General features: G+C 41.8%; 1 long non-coding RNA gene across 4 annotated transcripts in view; it reads right to left on the bottom strand.

The window, feature by feature from the left end:
- Window positions 1-19,198, bottom strand: part of LOC102902431 — a 96,024-nt gene that overhangs the window by 16,039 nt on the left and 60,787 nt on the right. For 2 of the 4 annotated variants that reach the window (XR_891331.4, XR_002151963.3), the window contains 3 exons: window positions 5,775-5,848; window positions 599-761; window positions 75-138 (listed from right to left, as the gene is read on the bottom strand). This is a non-coding gene — a long non-coding RNA (uncharacterized LOC102902431). The remainder of the gene's footprint in view (window positions 1-74; window positions 139-598; window positions 762-5,774; window positions 5,849-19,198) is intronic. The other 2 variants (XR_002151961.3, XR_006592319.1) reach the window with 1 other exon arrangement.

Genomic DNA, 19,198 nt, shown 5'->3' on the forward strand with positions numbered 1-19,198 from the left:
GATTTAAAGCATACCACCTAGAATATTCTCTGTCCCCCACACTAAAATTTCCCTCCAAACAGCTCTCACAGTACCTGAAACACCATCATCGGGTTTTTTGCTGCTTTCGATCCAATCTGTACTGTTTCCATGAGTCCTCTGTTGAATTACAATAGCAACTTGCTTAGAACACCTCAAATCATAACCAGGAATATCTGGTCTCATAGAGAAGGGACTAAAGACAAGGAAGTTGTAACAGAAAAGTAAGGGGAGAGAAACAGGTCTAGAGTACAAGGGATTCTTTTCTTTAAAAGGAATAAAGGGGCACCTGGGTGACTCAGCCAGTTCATCATCCAACTCCTGATTTCTGCTCAGGTCATGATCTCACAGTTTGAGAGTTCGAGCCCCATGTCAGGCTCTGCACCGACAGCATGGAGCCTCTTTGGGATTCTCTCTCCCTTTCTCTCTGTCCCTCCCCCCCCCCTTTCTCTCTCTCAAAAATAAATAAATACACTAAAAGAGAAAGAAAAGGAATGGAGATGTTTCTTGGGCAAACAAGGGGTGATACGAAGGCTGTGGCTTACAGAGAAAGTTAGAAGGGATTAGGAATAAATCTCACCATTTCAGAGTCCTACTCAGCTCTGGCGGTGATGGACCGTAGTGGAATCACAACTGGATAAACTAGCTCTCATTTCATTGTGTTTTGTGGCTGATATGCTTGCTCCTACCGTCTTGCTTGCTATCTGCTTCCCCTTCTCTTGCTCCACCCGGCGAACTTCTCCCTAAAGCCAATGAAAATGTGGCCTTTACTTTGAAAATAATACCAATATGTGGATCATGCGCTGCAGCAAAACAGCAAGGGAATACCTATTGGTGGGGAGGTGAGGACCCTTCAACCAGCCTCTCAAATCACTGCATTGTTGCCATTGCTTGCTTCATTTTATACAAGACCGGTTGGTTGGTTTTATTCTACTTGTGTCCCTTCGTTCATTCACCAAATATGTGTTGAGTACCCAGGAGAGGCCAGGCTCTGGAGATCCAAAAATAAAGCCACAATCCTAACTTTAAGGACTTCATGTGCTGGTAAATCCACACTCCAAAAATCCATGGCCCTGATTTGGCAAGTTCCATGATATATACAAATATTCTCTATAGTCAATATCCAGCTACCCACGGTGAACAAGTGGCCCTCAACACTACTGACTCTGTAACAGTATGCTCTCCCCAGTTGAGACTAGCAGGCTCCAGCACAACCGCTGGACCTCACAGGTGAGCAGGGGAGGCAACAAGTCAACCATCAGCATGCACAGGCAGTCACAGAGCACAACGGAAACACAGAACCACAAAAGTAAGAGACAGATTCTACCTGCAGAGGGTCAAGGGAAACAGAAGAGAAAAATCATGAACTTCAGCCACTGAAGGAGAGAATTTAATGTGTCAATGCCCCACTAGACCATAAGCACAGACTGCTTTCTTTTTTCTGTATCTGTCTTGTAATGTCTTCCGATGGACGTCTCAGTGTGTGACATACATATAGGTTATAGCTATTCACTGAGATTTTGAAGCAAAGGGAATTCACGAGAGTGGCTTGCTCCTTTTTCCTGGTGGCTGTACAAGTGGTTTCCAGATTTTACAAAAGGAAACCTTGCCATTGCTGAGTGTACCCTGAAACCTCATTTTATTATTTTGACTTGAGTTTTAATTAACTGTACATATGGCTGCTTGCTCATTAGGGTCATATGGACCAGCTGGGGATGGATCTTCCTGGCATCTGGGCTGCGTTAGCATGTGCCTTTGGGATTTGGGTCTCTGACAAGAGGCTGTGAAGGAGAAATTCGGGAAAGGTTACAAATTCAGGTGCCAAAAGCAACTGCTTTGGCTCCTCCAACGTGAGAGCAAAAGAATAAAGAACCATAGAAAAATGGTCCAAAGTAACAAATCAAACTTGCTACGAAGCAGAGTTTGACCAAGCACCAACCAAGCTCACTAGAGTGCTGGATGGGGGCTAAAGCATCTGCAGATTTTAAGACTTGGCCATTTCCAAAATAAAAATTCAACGACATGCTACTCAATCCAATAGTAGAGAATGCCCAATGACCTGGAAGATACCACTCCACAGAGGTGCAAGTTTTGTTTGTGTGACTGCTAAATCTCTCTCTCTCTTTTTTTTTAATGCGAAGACCAGAAAACACTTAGTGGAAAACAGGTTTGTAACCCTGGTAAACCACATGGCTAGCTGCCTTCCAAAGAGGCTTCCTTTCTGGAAAGTGTGTACTTATCTAAAATTGAAGTTGTGCCTACCAATGCTAAAAACAACGGGCCTGTTTAATCGTGTTAGTTGGGGGGGAAATTCATCGGTCTATTACTGATAATGTGTATTCAAACTGTGGATTCACTAAATTTTCAACTGTTGAAACATCTGGAATGAAGTCACCGCTCCAAAAAATTCATAAGAAATGTGAAACAGGACAATAGTTTAAAGGAACTCACAAAAGCCTCCAGCATCCTCAAACATCGATTACAAAAGGCCAATCAAGTTTTGATTCCTTTACGGAAAATGAATAATTCTTTGCCAGTTGCTTCCAACCTCAGCCCTTCCCCTTTTAATAAAAATCTTTGTGTGAACTCTCTTAAATTCAAATTTTCTACAACATAAATACATCATGAGATTGCTCCAGGGGCCCCACAGACATTTTCTTAGTATCAGAAGCACAGTGGGAACTAACCTCTCATTTACAATACGTTTGAGTGTAGAAAGTCACTAGCCTGGAGACCCCCTAAAGCACCAAAAATTTCCCTGAATTCATTAGCATGTACTCTACTAAGCAGTAATATTAGTAATATGTATCGAATCATATTTATCACTTGCATTCTAGCTACCTCCAAAAGTATTTGAAGTGGTTTAGACAACAGACACATATACTTTTCAATTGTTAAAATAAGGATAATCAAATAAAAATATCAAAAGCGTATACTTGAGAGGAGAAAGGTTATTATACCAGAAACCTAGGCTAAGGAGAGATACTACAATTGAGTCCTAAATTTTGCTTCAGAATTTTCTAGTGGCCAATAGGAAATTTGGTGAATTATATACTTCTCACTCATTAAAACAGAAATAAAGTTTTTTCCTTGGCACTAAAATCTAAGAGAAAATTATTACATGAATCCTTATATAAAGAACCTATAATAATTAGCGACTTTTCAAGCAATTTTAAAGATGCAAATACATTCTTCATGTGAACATTTCTTATATTTAACCTCAGGGGTATAATATTAAACCATAATTTTATGCAGGCATGTTTCCAAATAAGTAAACTAATATAGTCCAGGTATGTGATTTTGTGACGCTGTTATTTCATGTGGAGATAAAGCCTGGAAAATCTAGAACATTAGATGATTAGAAATTCTGTTAGGTTACCTTCATCAAATATAAAATACCATGGCTGTGCTTTTGAGAGGCAATTCAAGACTGAGCTCTCCTGAGTGTGTCTATAGTTCTATTGATGCCAGAAATCAGACCCATATGCTTCTAGTAACAGAAGTGCAGGGAGCAAGATGCCATTTGGTTATGAAATTTAAAGAGCAGCACAGTGGATTTCTATCACGGTACCGGCCCTGCCCACAGCCCCCATAGGCACCTTTGCTGAAGGGGTGATACCACATGTACCTGGCCAAAGGTAACTGGACCAGGGGCAGTCACTTGACTTAAAGGCCAAGAAGGCACAGGCTTATGACATGGCTTGGCTCAACCACATGAACTTGTCCATTCTGATTCTCACCCTTCAGCATTTAAGCCAAGAAATTCTGACATTAGGGCAGTTAACTATGGAAACACTAGTTTAATGAACATAATATAAATAGAAGCCAGGATTCATGTTGGCTCTGTGTGTAAAACAAAGAGAAAAAAGAGAAATCTAAGAGAAGCAGTAGATATGAAGAAAAGAAGTACCAGTACAGTAAAACCTGGTTGTAAGTAACTTGTTCTGTGAGTGTTCCACCAAGACAAGCAAACGTTTCTAATAAGTTTTAACTTGACAAATGAGCGATGTCTTATGAGTAGTACGTGATGCTGAATGTTACATGATCACAACTGAGCCAACGGTTTTCTCTCTCTCTCTCTCTCTCTCTCTCTCTCTCTCTCTCTCCCTCCCTCTCGCTGTGGGATTGTGGGTGATCATCTCCCATGCTTGGATGCTTGGTCTCAGGCTGTGGTGTTTGGCAGAAATCAGTGATTTTTCAAACGTTGGAAGGTGCCCGTAACTGGCTGTAGTGTATTTTTTGTCACTTCAAAGCACCTATGGACAGTCCTTTGCTTTTCCATACCAGAGTGAGCTTAAAAATGCTTTGCTTCATTCTAGGTCAGGCTGCGTGCAGTTATAGACCCTTTCCTCTGCTGCCTTATTGCCAGTTACATAGATACAATATATGACAAGAGTTTATTAATACTGTACTGTAGTCAACATCCTGTGAGTGTATACAATGGCCCCCATGCAGAGAAAGGTTGAAAAGAAGGGTGGTAAGAAGGGGGAGATGATTACAGTGGAAGTCAAGAAGGAAATCATTGAGAAGTATGAACAAGGTATGCAAGTGGCTGAAATTGTAAGATTTTATAAGAAGTCTACATCTTCCTCTGCAAAGGAGGAGAAGAGGTGGAGGAATCCCTCACTTCAAATGAGATTAGGGAGATGCGTAAAATGTGGGAAACAGGGCAGGGTGTCTGGGTAGCTCAGTTGGTTAAGCAACTGACTTTGGCGCAGGTCATGATTTCACGGTTGATGAGTTTAAGCCCTGAGTCTGGCTCTGTGCTGACAGCTGAGAGCCTAGAGCCTGCTTGGGATTCTGTCTCCCTCTCTCTCTGCCCCTCCCCTGCTCATGCTCACTCTCTCTCTCTCAAAAATAAATAAACACTTTTTTAAAAAAATTTTAATGCGGGAGACAGTGCAAATTTTTGTAGAAAAGCACCACCTGAATAAGGCTGTAGCAGTGCAAGCGATGAATCTGTTTAAGGACAATGCAATGTCACATTTCCGTGAAATCCTCAAAAAGAGGCAAAAGCAAGTGTCACTGGACAGGTTCCTTGTTAAACTTGCACGAAAAGAAAAAGATTCCACTGAGCCAATAGAGAGCAGTGATTCCACTGGCGATAATGAAAGTCGTCCTACACAATAACCCTCCTCTCTCTGTCTCCCTCACACCAGCCACGAAGGTTTTCAAAGGTAAGTTCAGGTTAATTTGTTTATTTTCCCTTCTATTTTGTATTTTCTTTATTCTTTTGTATTCTATTACAGTATTGTAATCATTTTTTATATGAATATTTTTGGGTTGTAGAACGAATCATCTGAGTTTCCATTATTTCTTATGGGGACACTCACTTTGATATACAAGCGTTTTGGATTACAAGCATGTTTCTGACACCAGTTATGCTCACAAACCAAGATTTTACTGTATATGGAGGTAAAGATGAGAAAACTGAACAGAGAGAGGTTCAAGAAGCAAATCTGCAGCGGGGGCTGAGGCACATCGATATCAAAACTGTAGCATTCTGGGGCGCCTGGGTGGCGCAGTCGGTTAAGCGTCCGACTTCAGCCAGGTCACGATCTCGCGGTCCGGGAGTTCGAGCCCCGCGTCGGGCTCTGGGCTGACGGCTCGGAGCCTGGAGCCTGTTTCCGATTCTGTGTCTCCCTCTCTCTCTGCCCCTCCCCCGTTCATGCTCTGTCTCTCTCTGTCCCAAAAATAAATAAATGTTGAAAAAAAAAATTAAAAAAAAAAAAACTGTAGCATTCAGACCATCTCACCTATCTCTGGTCAATGGATTCTGTCTTTTCCATCCAGTTCTTCAGTTTTTCTTGGTTTCCTGTGTGCATGCAGCCTTAAAATAAATGGCGATTTAGTGGAGGTAATATTCTTTTTTTTTTCTTTTTTTTTAATATTTATTCATTTTTGAAAGGCAGAGAGAGACAGAGCACGAATGGGGGAGGGACAGAGAGAGAGGGAGACACAGAAACAGAAGCAGGCTCCAGGCTCCGAGCTGTCAGCACAGAGCCTGACGCGGGGCTCGGACTCACAGACCGCGAGATCATGACCTGAGCCGAAGTCGGCCACTTAACCGACTGAGCCACCCAGGCGCCCCTAGTGGAGGTAGTATTCTAAGTCACTCTGTCTGCACCCAAGAGGATAAATGAAAGTACGTTGCTTCATCTATGGAAAGAAATGTAGGCCTATGCAGCAGGTCCATAGGAGAAGTTCACTGAGCTAGAGGCAACTTGTCCTCAAGCAACATCTTCCTGGGGGTCTGGACAAACTGAAATCAACTGACGCCTTTGAGCTCTTACCGTGAAGTACAAAATAAACAACTTTGGCCCGAGAGAAATATTTTAAAAGCAAGTGTCAGCGGGGTTCTTCCTTGGGAGGTGAGGAGGAGGATGCTAGTACACTTGCCTTGAATACACATCTGACTTTAAGCAACATTGGTCCCAGGCCAGGGCCAGCGAGGATGGTTAGCTACAGAGGGGTTGGTCCTAGACATTTTGTGGTAGAGTCCACCTGAATATGGAAAATTGTCAACACAAAACAGCAATTTTGATTTGGAAGAACTAACAGAAGGAAAAAAAAAAAAGATAAAGGCAATGAAAGCGATGAAAGACATTTGCTGGGAACAGACATCCCGGATTTGAACCCTGGCTCCCAAATGTGTTAGATGTGGAACTTTCAAGTCACTGTGCCTTTGCTTGTTCATTTGTAAAGCGGGGTGATTAGAGTATCTCCCTCACGGAATGGTTGTGAGTTTTAAATGAAATGATCCACGGAGATCACATAGCACGCTGCCTGGCACATGGACGCTCCATAGATGTCACCATCCCTCCTCTGGGAGCCTTGTTTCTAATATTCCGGTCACTTCATGCTCAGACCCTCAGGAGTCATCTTGGGGAAAGCATCAAAGGAGCACAATGAAAAGGCAAAGCACACTTAGGGAAGGCAGATGATACTGACATTTTGACACGAGGGTATTTGTGGATTAAATGCATGGTTTTGAAGAACTAAAGTTCTGAGAGGCTGGTGAGGATGAAAAGCCATTTTATGCTGGTGAAGATTCAAATGTCCGTTCAAATATCTGGCATACTGTACTACTTCAAAAATACAAACTAGAACAATAACAAAACCCCTTTTAAACCATTCTGCACTTTTTATTATTTTCATACTGACTACTCCTGGGTCTAGTTTCCTGTAAGCTTGCTTCAGATAGAACTGCTTTAACTTCCCAAATAAAGGCCCAGTCCGAGCATTCCTAGCTGCCACTTTCAATGACCCATCCTAATCCCTTATCCACAGACTTCTGACTGCAGGTATCGAAATCTTTGTGCCAGCGAGCATTCTATAGAGCCAAAGCACTGCCCTGCCCCACATGGCAGAGCAGAAATGCCGGGAAGAAACACCCTTGGAGCAGCCTTCAACCAAAGACCCTTGAGAGTCATTGTGTAAATGACTTAGATAGGATAGGATAACTCAAAGTCAAGTGTTTACCCCCACATCTCAGAGTTTCCCTACAGAATTAAGCCCCAATGGCCCACAGTGGTGGCTGAGCTTCTAACATCTTTACTGGCTATCTTTTCCACTCAGTATTACCTTGGCACCTCCCCTCTCCGTTCCCACTGATGTTCCCTGTGTCTCCCAAATCGACTGCCTGCCCTTGAGTCCTTGTCTCGGGTCTGTCTCTGGGGGAACCTAAAAGAAGCAACATCTCTGCAGAAATCTTTTCCTTATTAAGCGATCTAAAGTGTCCAAGAGAGTGGTTAAAGCTTCCAACCCTGCTTTCTGCATTGATTTTTTTTTCCTTCTTCCCCGCGGATTTGCCAAACCACAGAGAAGGTATCTATAAAGGACCCCGAGCCAAAAAACAGGGAAGACTCCAGTGGGTCTGTGATGAAAAGCACCAACCAGCTCTGCAAGGGGCAGCCTCACTTTCCCACGGGTGCTGCCTTGGGGAGGCAGACACAGAACTCGGGGTTTACAGCGCATCTTCACTCTCCAGGACAAAGCGGCTGGGTGGCCTTTGCCGAAGGAGCGGTGTTCCCATGATGAGGACCGCCAGGCAATTAGGTTCTTGTTCTCTCCAAATTTCAGTAGGAATACAGAAGTTTTATTTTTAACTCTGCGGGGAGGCGTTGCCATGGTAACACAAGGAACTCCAAGAGCAATGTGATTGATTGATGATGTTGTGATGAAGGAGGATTGACATGAAAGACAGTGGGGGGAAAAATCACCCAGCTTTATCACCCTGGGCTGAGTTTATAGATCTTGGTTATGAGACACTAATAGTATATGATATCTGTCTATCCCTATGCAAAAGGAAACACAGATGTTTTCCTACTCTGGTCCCCAAAGCAAAATGGGGAAGAAAGAAACTAGTGAATTGACCATCAGAGAAGGGAGCTGGTGTCATTAATTGAAGAGGCAGGTGATAAATGCAGCTGAAAGAACATAACATTTGCTAGGCAGGCTAGGCAGAGCGTTCCGATGCCCCACCCAGCAGGCACGGAGGGCACAATTCTGCTACTCCCTGTCCCTAACACATTTCACTTTCAACCATCCTCTCCTTTCTTTTTTTAAAATATAATTTATTGTCAAATTGGCCAACATACAGTGTGTCAAGTATGCTTTTGGTTTTGGGGGTGGATTCCCGTGGTTCATCACTTGCATACAACACCCAGTGCTCATCCCAACAAGTGCCCTCTTCAATGCCCATCACCCATTTTCCCCTCTCCCCCCACCATCAACCCTCAGATTGTTCTGTGGATTTAAGAGTCTCTTGTGGTTTGCCTCCTTCCCTCTCTGTTTGTAACTATTTTTCCCCTTCCCTTCCTCCATGGTCTTCTGTTAAGTTTCTCAAGATCCACGTATGAGTGAAAACATATGATATCTGTCTTTCTGTGACTGACTTATTTCACTCAGCAGAATACCCTCCAGTTCCATCCACGTTGCTGCAAATGGCATGATTTCATTCTTTCTCATTGCCAAGTAGTATTCCATTGAACATATAAGCCACATTTTCTTTATCCATTCATCAGATGATGGACATTTAGGTTCTTTCCATAGTTTGGCTATTGTTGAAAGTGCTGCTATAAACATTGGGGTACAAGTGCCCCTATGCATCAGCACTCCTGTATCCTTTGGATAAATTCCTAGTAGTGCTGTTGGTGGGTCGTAGGGTAGTTCTATTTTTAATTTTTTGAGGAACCTCCACACTATTTTCCAGAGCAGCTGCACCAGTTTGTATTCCCACCAACAGTAAAAGATGCTCAACGTCACTTATCATCAGGGAAGTACAAATCAAAACCACACTGAGATACCACCTCCCACCCGGTCAGAGGGGCTACAAGTAACAAATCAGGAAATAACAGATGCTGGCGACAATGTGGAGAAATGGGAACCCTCTTGCACTGTTGGTGGGAACCATCCTCTTCTTTCAAGTTACCTTCCTCTTAGTGGTGGGGATAACATATTTGAAATAACCCTGCAGGTGTTTTCCCTCCTGGAAAATTCAACATCTTTCCTTACAGCCCAGACACTGTCCTTGGCCCAGGGAAGGTAAAGCAGGATGCCAGCAGGGTGGAAGGAAGGTGTGACACAGGAGGGATTCCCATCAGACAGGAAAGGGATGTGGAAAGCCTTTCTGGAAGTGAACGGAGAAAGTTCTTGAGCAGCAATTCTCAAAATGATCCAGATCTTCCTGGGGGTCCTTCCAAGATCCTGCCAGGGGGTCCGTGGGATCAAAGCTATTTTCATGCTCCTGCTAAGGCATTGTTTGTCTTTTTCACTCTCACCCTATCAAGAAGGTACAGGGGAGTTTTCCAGAGTCTACACAGCATGTTACCACAATAGTTTGAATGCCAAAGTATATATCTTCTATTAGATATAGGCTTAAATACATGCATCTTCTATGAAGCCAGATATTGAAGGAATTTGAAAAAAAATGTAAAACCAGCTTTCTTACTAATTTTTTTAGAAATCTAGTTATCTTCCACTTTTAAATGTTACTTATATTAGTCTATAATAGCTATTTACTTTCTTTTTATTTTTAAATGGATTAATAAAAATTTTAAATTTCTATTTTAATTTCTAATACAGTAAAAATAACTAGTTACAGATCTTCCTCAACTTGCAATACAGTTACGCCCCAATAAGCCTATTGTAAGCTGAAAATATTATAAGTCAAGGGGCACCTGGGTGGCTCAGTTGGGTTAAGCATCTGACTTTGGCTCAGGTCATAATCTCACGGTTTTTGAGTTTGAGCCACACGCCTGGCTCTCTGCCATCAGTACAGAACCTGCTTCAGATCCTGTCTCCCTCTCTCTGTCCCTCTCCTGCTCGTTCTCTCTCTCTCTCTCTTTATTTATACATACATACATACATAACTTTAAAAAAGAAAATACATAAATAACTTTAAAAAATAAAATACATAAATAAATAAATAACTTTTATTTTTTTTTATTTTTTAAATTTTTTTTTCAACGTTTATTTATTTTTGGGACAGAGAGAGACAGAGCATGAACGGGGGAGGGGCAGAGAGAGAGGGAGACACAGAATCGGAAACAGGCTCCAGGCTCTGAGCCATCAGCCCAGAGCCTGACGCCGGGCTCGAACTCATGGACCGCGAGATCGTGACCTGGCTGAAGTCGGACGCTTAACGGACTGCGCCACTCAGGCGCCCCGATAAATAACTTTTAAAAAAAGAAAATACTGTAAGTCAAAAATGCATTTAATACAGCTAACCTACTGAACATTAGAGCTTGAGAAGAGAAAGGAAGAGGAAACACCTTGCAAAGCAGAAAGAAACCCTCTGTGAAGCTTGTACTTTAAGTCAACGGTGTATTTACTCACAAAGGATTATTTCATGCTAGAAAGCATGAAAACACTTAAAGTGTTTTTTCCACATCAATTGAAGTTGTTGTTTCCAGCAATGGGAGATCAACTTCTTTGGGGGAGAGAAGACTGTATCTGAGTCATAATGTTTACATTTTGACCCCAGCTCAATGTTCTTCTTTTTCTCTATTCCTCTCCTATTAAAAAACAAAAAAACAAAAAAAAACCCTTTCCCTTTATCATTGTTTTGCTTCCATTTTCCCTCTCTCCATCCCTCCCCTCCCCTCAGCCCTCTGCCTCCCTTTATCCTCTTCTATCATTCTTTTCCGTTGCTCTCTGCCTTGGCTGAGTTGGGGGTAACCTAAACCCACTGACCCAACAGTAGTGAAAGCTGTTTCCAAGAGTTGCCACTTACTGCGGGCATACTCTAGCACCCCAGGGACTTTGCACAGAATAGTTCATTTAATCCTCACAATAACCCTACAAGGCAGATTTACACTTGCTCAGAGTAATTAGGAAATTACTCAGTCTCTCACTCAGTCTCCTTAATTCATCCCATACTCCCTCCAACCAGCCACTTATTACAACCCTTAAGTCCCTTCGGCAGACCACTCCAAAGATCCTGTCATTTAGAATCCTGACTCTCCTCCAGATTACCCTCTTAAGCAGAGTATCTCTAAAATCTCTCCAAGCTGTGGTCTATACTGGATCCATTGGAAATACATGCCCGTTGCCCCCACAAACTGATAGTGCAGGCCACTCCCTGGGTTCCTGCTTTTCTTTGCTCTGTCATCAGATGAGCTGGCCTTCAGGTTTTACTCTGTGGGTCCAGCACCAGCCTCTGAACCCCACAGTCTCCAGAGCTGCCACGCCACCCCGTCTTCCCTTCTACAAAGGCAATATCATCCATTGCTTTAACAATGGAGGCTTATAGCAACTGTTATAAGATGTGCTTTCAAAGCTGTATCAGTAAGCTATTGCTGTGTAACAGACCAAATGTTAATGGTTTAAGAAACAGCCATTCACTATAGCTCACGAGACCACAGGTCAGCTGGGTCACTCTGCTTATCTGGGCTAGGCTTAGCCAATCTCAGCTGAGCTCATGTACGTATTTGCAGCCAACTGTCGGTAAGCTGGGAGCTGACTGGTCTGATAGTCTCTTCTCAGGTGTGGCGGTTGGCTGTGTCTTAACTGGGATGACAGACATGACTAGGCCATGGGTTTCTCAGCATTCAGCAGACTAGCCTGAGTTTGTTCACATGACAGAAGCATGGTTCCAGAAAAAAGTGTGAAAACGTCCAAGGGCTCACAAAGTTTAGGCTCAGAAAAGTTTCACCATCATTTCTGCAACATTCTATACAGGCCAAAGCAAATCACAAGGCTTGATTCAAGACATGGAGAAATAGACTTCCCTTCTAGATGGGAGGAGTTGCATGGTCAAATTGCAAAATGTGTGGAAACAGGGAGGAGGTTGAAAGATATTGGGAACATTTTTGTAAAGGGAGGAGGTTGAAAGATATTGGGAACATTTTTGTAACTAATCTACCACACGGGCAATTTTCTATCCTGGTCTTTATGATAAGCTGTGGCTCATATGGATCTTGCTTACTGCTATGCTATTTCTATTACTCTACACTAAGATGGACATTAATATGCAAATAAGCCATAAGGAAAAGTTTTGACTAACACTGATGTTACTATTGACTAGTTTCTTTTTCCCTTGCTCCTAGAGCTGCTAAACCACCTGAACTCATGTAGCAGATTTTTTGACTCTTAGTTCAGATACTTGCATATAGGAAAGGAAAAACAAACTTTTTTCCTCTACCCTCTTAGATTCAGTAGCTGGGAGGTGCAAATTAAACTGACAAAAGTCAGATTAGTAGAAGAAACGGAATACATACTTTTTACCATTGATATTTTTTTATTTTACATGCATAGGCGGGGGGTGGGGGGAGGTGTTCATAGAAAAAAAGTGAAAGCCCACAAAAGCAATTAGACTCAGAAGCTCAGCTCACATAAGTTTTAACAAAGGTTGATAAATTGCAGAAATTTGACTAGATAAAGGGCTCCTAGGGGTGGTAAATTGTGAAAAAGTAAATAAATATATGGGGAAACTAGCGATAGATAAAGGTTTTTTAGTAAGGTTTGTTATGCAGACTTGAGTTGGTGCCTTCTTTGCTGAAAATTTTCTAGAATAATTAAGAATCATTCTCTTCTTCCTAGTACAGAAGTGGTGGACATCTTTACAAATGTAATTTTATGTTACCTTTATAAAAAGGAAATTTATGCCCTGCTTTTACACACAAACGGGGAGGGCAGAGAGTTCCTCTTGAGTCTGATGTTTCTTAATTGCTTTCAGCTCAAAATCATCTTTATGCCTAAGTGGCATATCCGGGAATGGAATATTCTGATCCCCTTCACATATACCCCTACTAAATGTCATCTTGTCAGTTTAAGCTCATTTCTTCATCTCCTGGAATCCTTCAGATTTCTTGGTCGAGAAGCCTGAAAGTGTAGTCCAGGCTACTTCTTGCCAGAAAGTCCAGAACATCTGGGTCTGATCCAACCTGAAAGTTCTTGATCAACTCAGCAGCTCCCCCAACACGTACGAGGCCCCTCTGATCCAAGGCCGCTCAAAGAGGAAGTGAAATCCAGAGCTGAGATCTCTGCAGTTGGTGGTGAGAGAATTATAGTCCCCACCAGAAACACCCTCCTTATCCAGAGCAAGCCCATAAGATCAAATACAGATCTGTGGGGGGGGGGGGGGGGGGCAAGTCAATCCAGCAGCTTCTGTGGATGTAGGGCCTAAGAAATTCAGAACGCAATGCAAGAAGAAAGAAAGGAAATCAAAGAGCAGGGAAATAAAGAAATAAATCAAAAGGAAGAATTCAGAAAAAGAAAGAGAAATTAGCCAGTGGTAAAACTTATTTTTTGTGAGGGGGAAAAATATGTTGGGATATGAAACCAGGGAAAGGAGTGAGACAAATCTCCAATGCATTTCCTGCTCATCCTTTGGAGTACAAAAACCATTGCCTATTTGGCAGACCACTTTAAAAGGCCACCCTTATTCCAGTCCCAGCAGGTAGAGATTTAAAGGGTAAGGCTGTCTGATCAACTGGGTAGATGGAAAATACTCGGAGGCTTCTAGGGAGCCATTTCCGTCTCTCTTCTAAAGAAAGCAGTGACTATTCTATCACCACAAAAATGCATCCTGAAGACCAATGGGCCAGACCACATTAAACTGAAATGGCTCTTCATGGGGAAACTTTGTAGAGACCAAAGCTGTTTGCATGGATCTTAGGGATCTCTCTGGTGGGTGAAAATCAAGCATAGCTTAGCATCACATTAATTCTGTTGGAAACCACATCCACCACTGACTCTGAATGGGCTGCTGTTCTGAAATCCTAAGACATTTCTCCATGTGCAGGCCACAGCTCTCCCATATTATATATGGAATGCTTTCCCTTAAAGCTTTTCTTTAAGAGCCCTTTTGACTAGAGAAAATGTATGCTCATACGTAGGCTGAACAAGTATGAAAAAAAGACTGTGAAGAAAGGATGAAGGAATTGCCCAGAAAACCTAAAGAATTTTGCACCTGTATCGTAGAGGCAGAAGTGAACCCCATGATGTAACAAACTGGGTGTGTGTTTCCTTCCAGTGACCTCCATAACAAAATACCACAGACCTGGGGCTTCAAACAACAGAAACTTATTATCCCACGGTCCTGAAGAGTGGGGGAGTCTAGAAGTCTGAAACCGAGATGCCAGCAGGGCCATGCTCCCTCTGAGACGCTACGTTGAATTCTTCCTCAACTCTTCTTAGCTTCCAGTCGTTGCTGAAAATCCTTGGCGTTCCTTGGCTTCTGGCAGCATCCCTCCAATCTCTGCCTCCCTCTCCACGTGGCCTTCTTCCCTGAGTGCCTATGTCTCTGTGTCCAATTTCCCTCTTATAAGGACATCAGTCATGTTGGATTGAACAACCAAACAATGACAGTGTTAAACTGTAATCAGTAGAATAAAATAAATATCCGTGTGTGCATGCTGATATAAATAATCAAATAAATAAATAAATGGGAAGTAGGGACCCTTCTTACCCTAAAAAATAGAATTCTGTGAAAGTCAAAAAGAGAGAAATGAAAAACATTCCTACTCGGTGTAAGAAAAAAACACAGTAAAATCGGATGCATCCATGATCCATTTACAAATGCTAAAATTCCTGGGTGAAATGTGAAGGGAACAGGGATATTTTCATAGTCTCAAAATATCTACCCAAGACATTTATTAACTGCAAAGGGAAAGACCATTTTAGAGTCAAAAAGCTCATCAGACACCACCTTAAAGTGGTCAAGGTTAGCATCACCAGTAGCAGGATTCATTGACATCACGAACCCTTTAATATGAAGCCCAGGAGACAATGTATCATTTTGCGGTACTTTTGACAAGAATGTACAATCTCAACCTAATTGTGAGAAATCATCAGGCAAGCCAAACAAAGGAGCACCCTACAAAATAACTGACCAGGACTCAAGGTTGTGAAATACAAGGACAGTCTGAGGAGCTGTCATGGCTTAGAACAGATGAAGAAGAAAATCACCCCCACAAAATGCAAAGTGGGATTCTAACTAGAATCCTGTACCAGAAAACAGACATTAGTAGAAAAGGTAGTGGAATTCTTTTAATGTTTATTTATTTTTGAGAAAGAAAGAGACAGAATGCGAGTGGGTTAGGGGCAGAGGGAGAGGGAGACACAGAATCCGAAGCAGACTCCAGGCTCTGAGCTGTCAGCACAGAGCCCGATGCGGGGCTCGAACTCACGAGCTGCGAGACCATGACCTGAGCTGAGGTCGGAGGCTCAACCGACTGAGCCACCCAGGTGCCCCCAAAAAAGGTAGTAGAATTCTAATAAGATCTAATAAGATTTTCGAAATAAGAAGTTTTTTAAAAAACAGAATCCATAAAGTTAGAGAGGGAGGGAGCCAAACCATAAGAGACTCTTAAAAACTGAGAGTAAACTGAGGGTTGATGGGGGGGTGGGAGGGAGGGGAAAGTGGGTGATGGACATTGAGGAGGGCACCTGTTGGGGTGAGCACTGGATGTTATATGGAAACCAATTTGACAATAAATTTCATATTAAGAAATAATAATAAAGCTATCTGGGAAAAAAACAGAATCCAATGAGAACTATGGGTAAAATATTTAACACTCACTAGAGTAAACTCATGAAAAGATATTCAACATTATTGATCATTAAGGAAATGTAAATTAAAACCTCAATAAGATACACACCTATTAGGATAGCTAAAATCAAAAAACTAACAATACCAAGTGCTAGTGAGGATGTGGGGAAACTGGACCTTCCATGCATTGCTGGTGGGAATACAAAATGGTAATCATTTTGGAAACAGTGGCAGTGTCTTATAAAGTTAAGTATACACTTACCATAAAACTTAGGGATCCCACTCCTAGGTATTTACCAAAGAAAAATTGAAGTTTACAGAAAAACCTATTTGCAAATATTTATAATGACCTTATTCATAATAACCCCAAATTGAAAGCAAACATAATGTCCTTCAACTAGTGAATGGATAAACAAACTGTGGCACAGAGTTCCTGGCAGTGTTGCGAAAGCTGGCTCACTGAGGACTTTCCAAAACTGGTAGGAATCAAGGACATACACACCTAGAAGTTAGAGGATGAGAAAACACACATCTTGACTATTCCCATTGAGTCACATTTTGGGGGGCCCTATGAGATCCATTTTGACTGGATTCCCAGATGTCTCTCCTCTCTTGACCACCCTCACTCTGCCCCAACCCTACTCCAGGTCTAGACTCCTCTCTTCTGACACCTGTAAGGTCAAGGCCAGGGAAACCTTCTTCACTGGCTTCATAGAGGATGGTCAAGGTGTCTCCATGGTCCTCTGTGGGACTGAGAGTGGCTTCTTATTTCCCTCAGAATGGAGCATCCAAAAGCCAAGTAAGCAATATTGTTCTTAGAATAATTTCATGTATTCAACTAGAAATTTATAGAGTACTGAGTGAGTGCCAGGCATTGGAGAGACAAGAAAAATTTAATTAAAAAATTGTATCTGATAAAACAGACAAGATTCCTGCCCTCATTAATATGAAAATAGCTTTTAAAAAGAAAAAAATTGGCAAGAACCATCATCTACCTTGAGCAACATGAGGGTCTGAAGGGAAAGGAGAAAAATTGGGTGGTTGCTTGCTCTTTCTTCATTATAATGCTTGCTTATCTCCTTAAGACTCTTAATTTTTATCTTTGGGATTCCCAAAGCTCTTTCCAATTTTTAATTTTCTTTAAGTAACCTTTAGGGGATTCTGGGTGTCTCAGTAGGTTGAGCATCTGACTCTTGATTCAGCTCAGGTCATGATCCCAGGGTCATGAGATCAAGCCCCACATTGGGCTCCATGCTAAGCATAGAGCCTACCTAAGATTCTCTCTCTCTCTCTTCTGCCCCTCTCCCTTGCTCATGTGCTCACTCTCTCTCTAAAAACAATTAAATTTTTTTTAAAGTTCTCTAATTTCTGGAAGGATATGAATGACTATTAATGGTGACACCTCTAAGTTGGTAGGATTGAAAAATGTGAGGTAGAAAGCAGATTCATTTTTCACTAAACACCATGATATGACTTGAATTTTTATCATATGTGTGTACTATTTTCAGAGTATGAATAATATTAAAAAAATGTTTAAGTTTTCTTCTTTCTGTGGCCCTGTGACAAGAAATGCTATAACTAGCACTTTCTCCTAAACTAACAATAAATGAATTAAATCTCTCCAAAACACCTGACTTTTTAAGAATTGGGCATCAAGCAGAAATTCCATTTCTAGAAAATTACCCTGCAAAATTGGCAGAGCATCTCAATTTGGCATGTGGCCAGTGGAGTCATACCTGGGTTTAAAACTTAGCTCTGCCACATTCTACCTACATGACCCTGAGCAAGTTACTTAACCTCAGTTTCTACTAATTCCTGCCTCAAATAACTTCTTCATAGGCCTGTTAAGAGGATTAATTAAGATAGTGCATGTAAAGTTCCGAGCACAGGGGTGCCTGGTTGGCTCAGTTGGTTAAGCGTCTGACCTTGGCTCAGATCTCATGGCTTGTGAGTTTGACCCCCAAGTCAGGCTCTGTGCTGACAGCTTAAAGCCTGGAGCCTGCTTCGGATTCTGGGTCTCCCTCTCTCTCTGCCCCTCCCCTGCTCGTGCTCTCTCTCTCAAAAATAAATAAACATTAAAAATTTTTTAATAAAAATAAAAAATAAAGTTCTGAGCCCAGAGCCTAACACAAAGGAAGTACCTAATAAATTATGATAATTACTGTTATTAAAGAATTAATCACAGGAATGGCTAAATCATCACTGCAGTATAATTGTTAGTCCTTGGAAAAATGCAACTTTCTATCACTAGAGCACTAGGTAAATAAGATGTGATTTATCTATACAATGAAATATGCAGTCATGGGTCACCTGGGTGGCTCAGTCACTTAAGTGTCCAACTCTTAATTTCTCCTCAGGTCGTGATCTCGTGGCTCGTGAGATCAAGCCCCATGTCAGGCTCTGTACTGATAGCATGGAGCCTGCTTGGGATTCCCCCTCTCCTTCTCTCTGCCCCTCCCCTACTCATGCTGTCTCTCTCTCTCTCTCTCTCTCTCTTTCTCAAAATAAATAAATAAACTTTGAAACATGCAGTCATTAAAATGTTACAGAAGACTAAAGAATGGAAACATAATATTCATGAAATAGTGTTAAAGCCAGTTAGTAAATAATATGTGCAACATAGTCTTGACTTTTAAATAATACTATATATGGGGGGTGCCTGGGTGGCTAAGTCGGTTGAGCGTCTGACTTAAACTCAGGTCATGATCTCACAGTTGGTGAGTTTGAGCCCCAGGCTGGGCTCTGTGCTGACAGCTCAGAGCCTAGATCCTCCTTCGGATTCTGTTTCTCCCTCTCTCCCTGCTCTCACTGTCTCTCTCTCAAAAATAAATAAACAATAAAAAAATTTTTAAATACTATAAACGTAAATCCAGGTGGTGCTAAGAGAAAGAACAAAAAGTCAACAGTAAGTGGTTTAGTCGTTCATTCAATAGATACAACACCTACCTTGTGCCAGTTCTAGAAACAGAAAAGTGAACAAAACAAACAAATATCACTGCCCTCATTGAGTTTACCTTCTAGTGGGTGGATATAGGCAATAAGTGAAATTTAAAAGGAAATATATATCTGATGGAAATAAGTGCTATCTCTAATATAAGCAAGGGAAGAAAGGGATCAGGAGTATCAGTTGTTGGAGGGAGACATTTGATGTTTCAAGAAGAGTGTTCAGGTTAAGTTTCACTG

The sequence above is a fragment of the Felis catus genome, chromosome F2 (assembly GCF_018350175.1).
Source record: "Felis catus isolate Fca126 chromosome F2, F.catus_Fca126_mat1.0, whole genome shotgun sequence".
NCBI classification, from domain to species: domain Eukaryota; kingdom Metazoa; phylum Chordata; class Mammalia; order Carnivora; family Felidae; genus Felis; species Felis catus.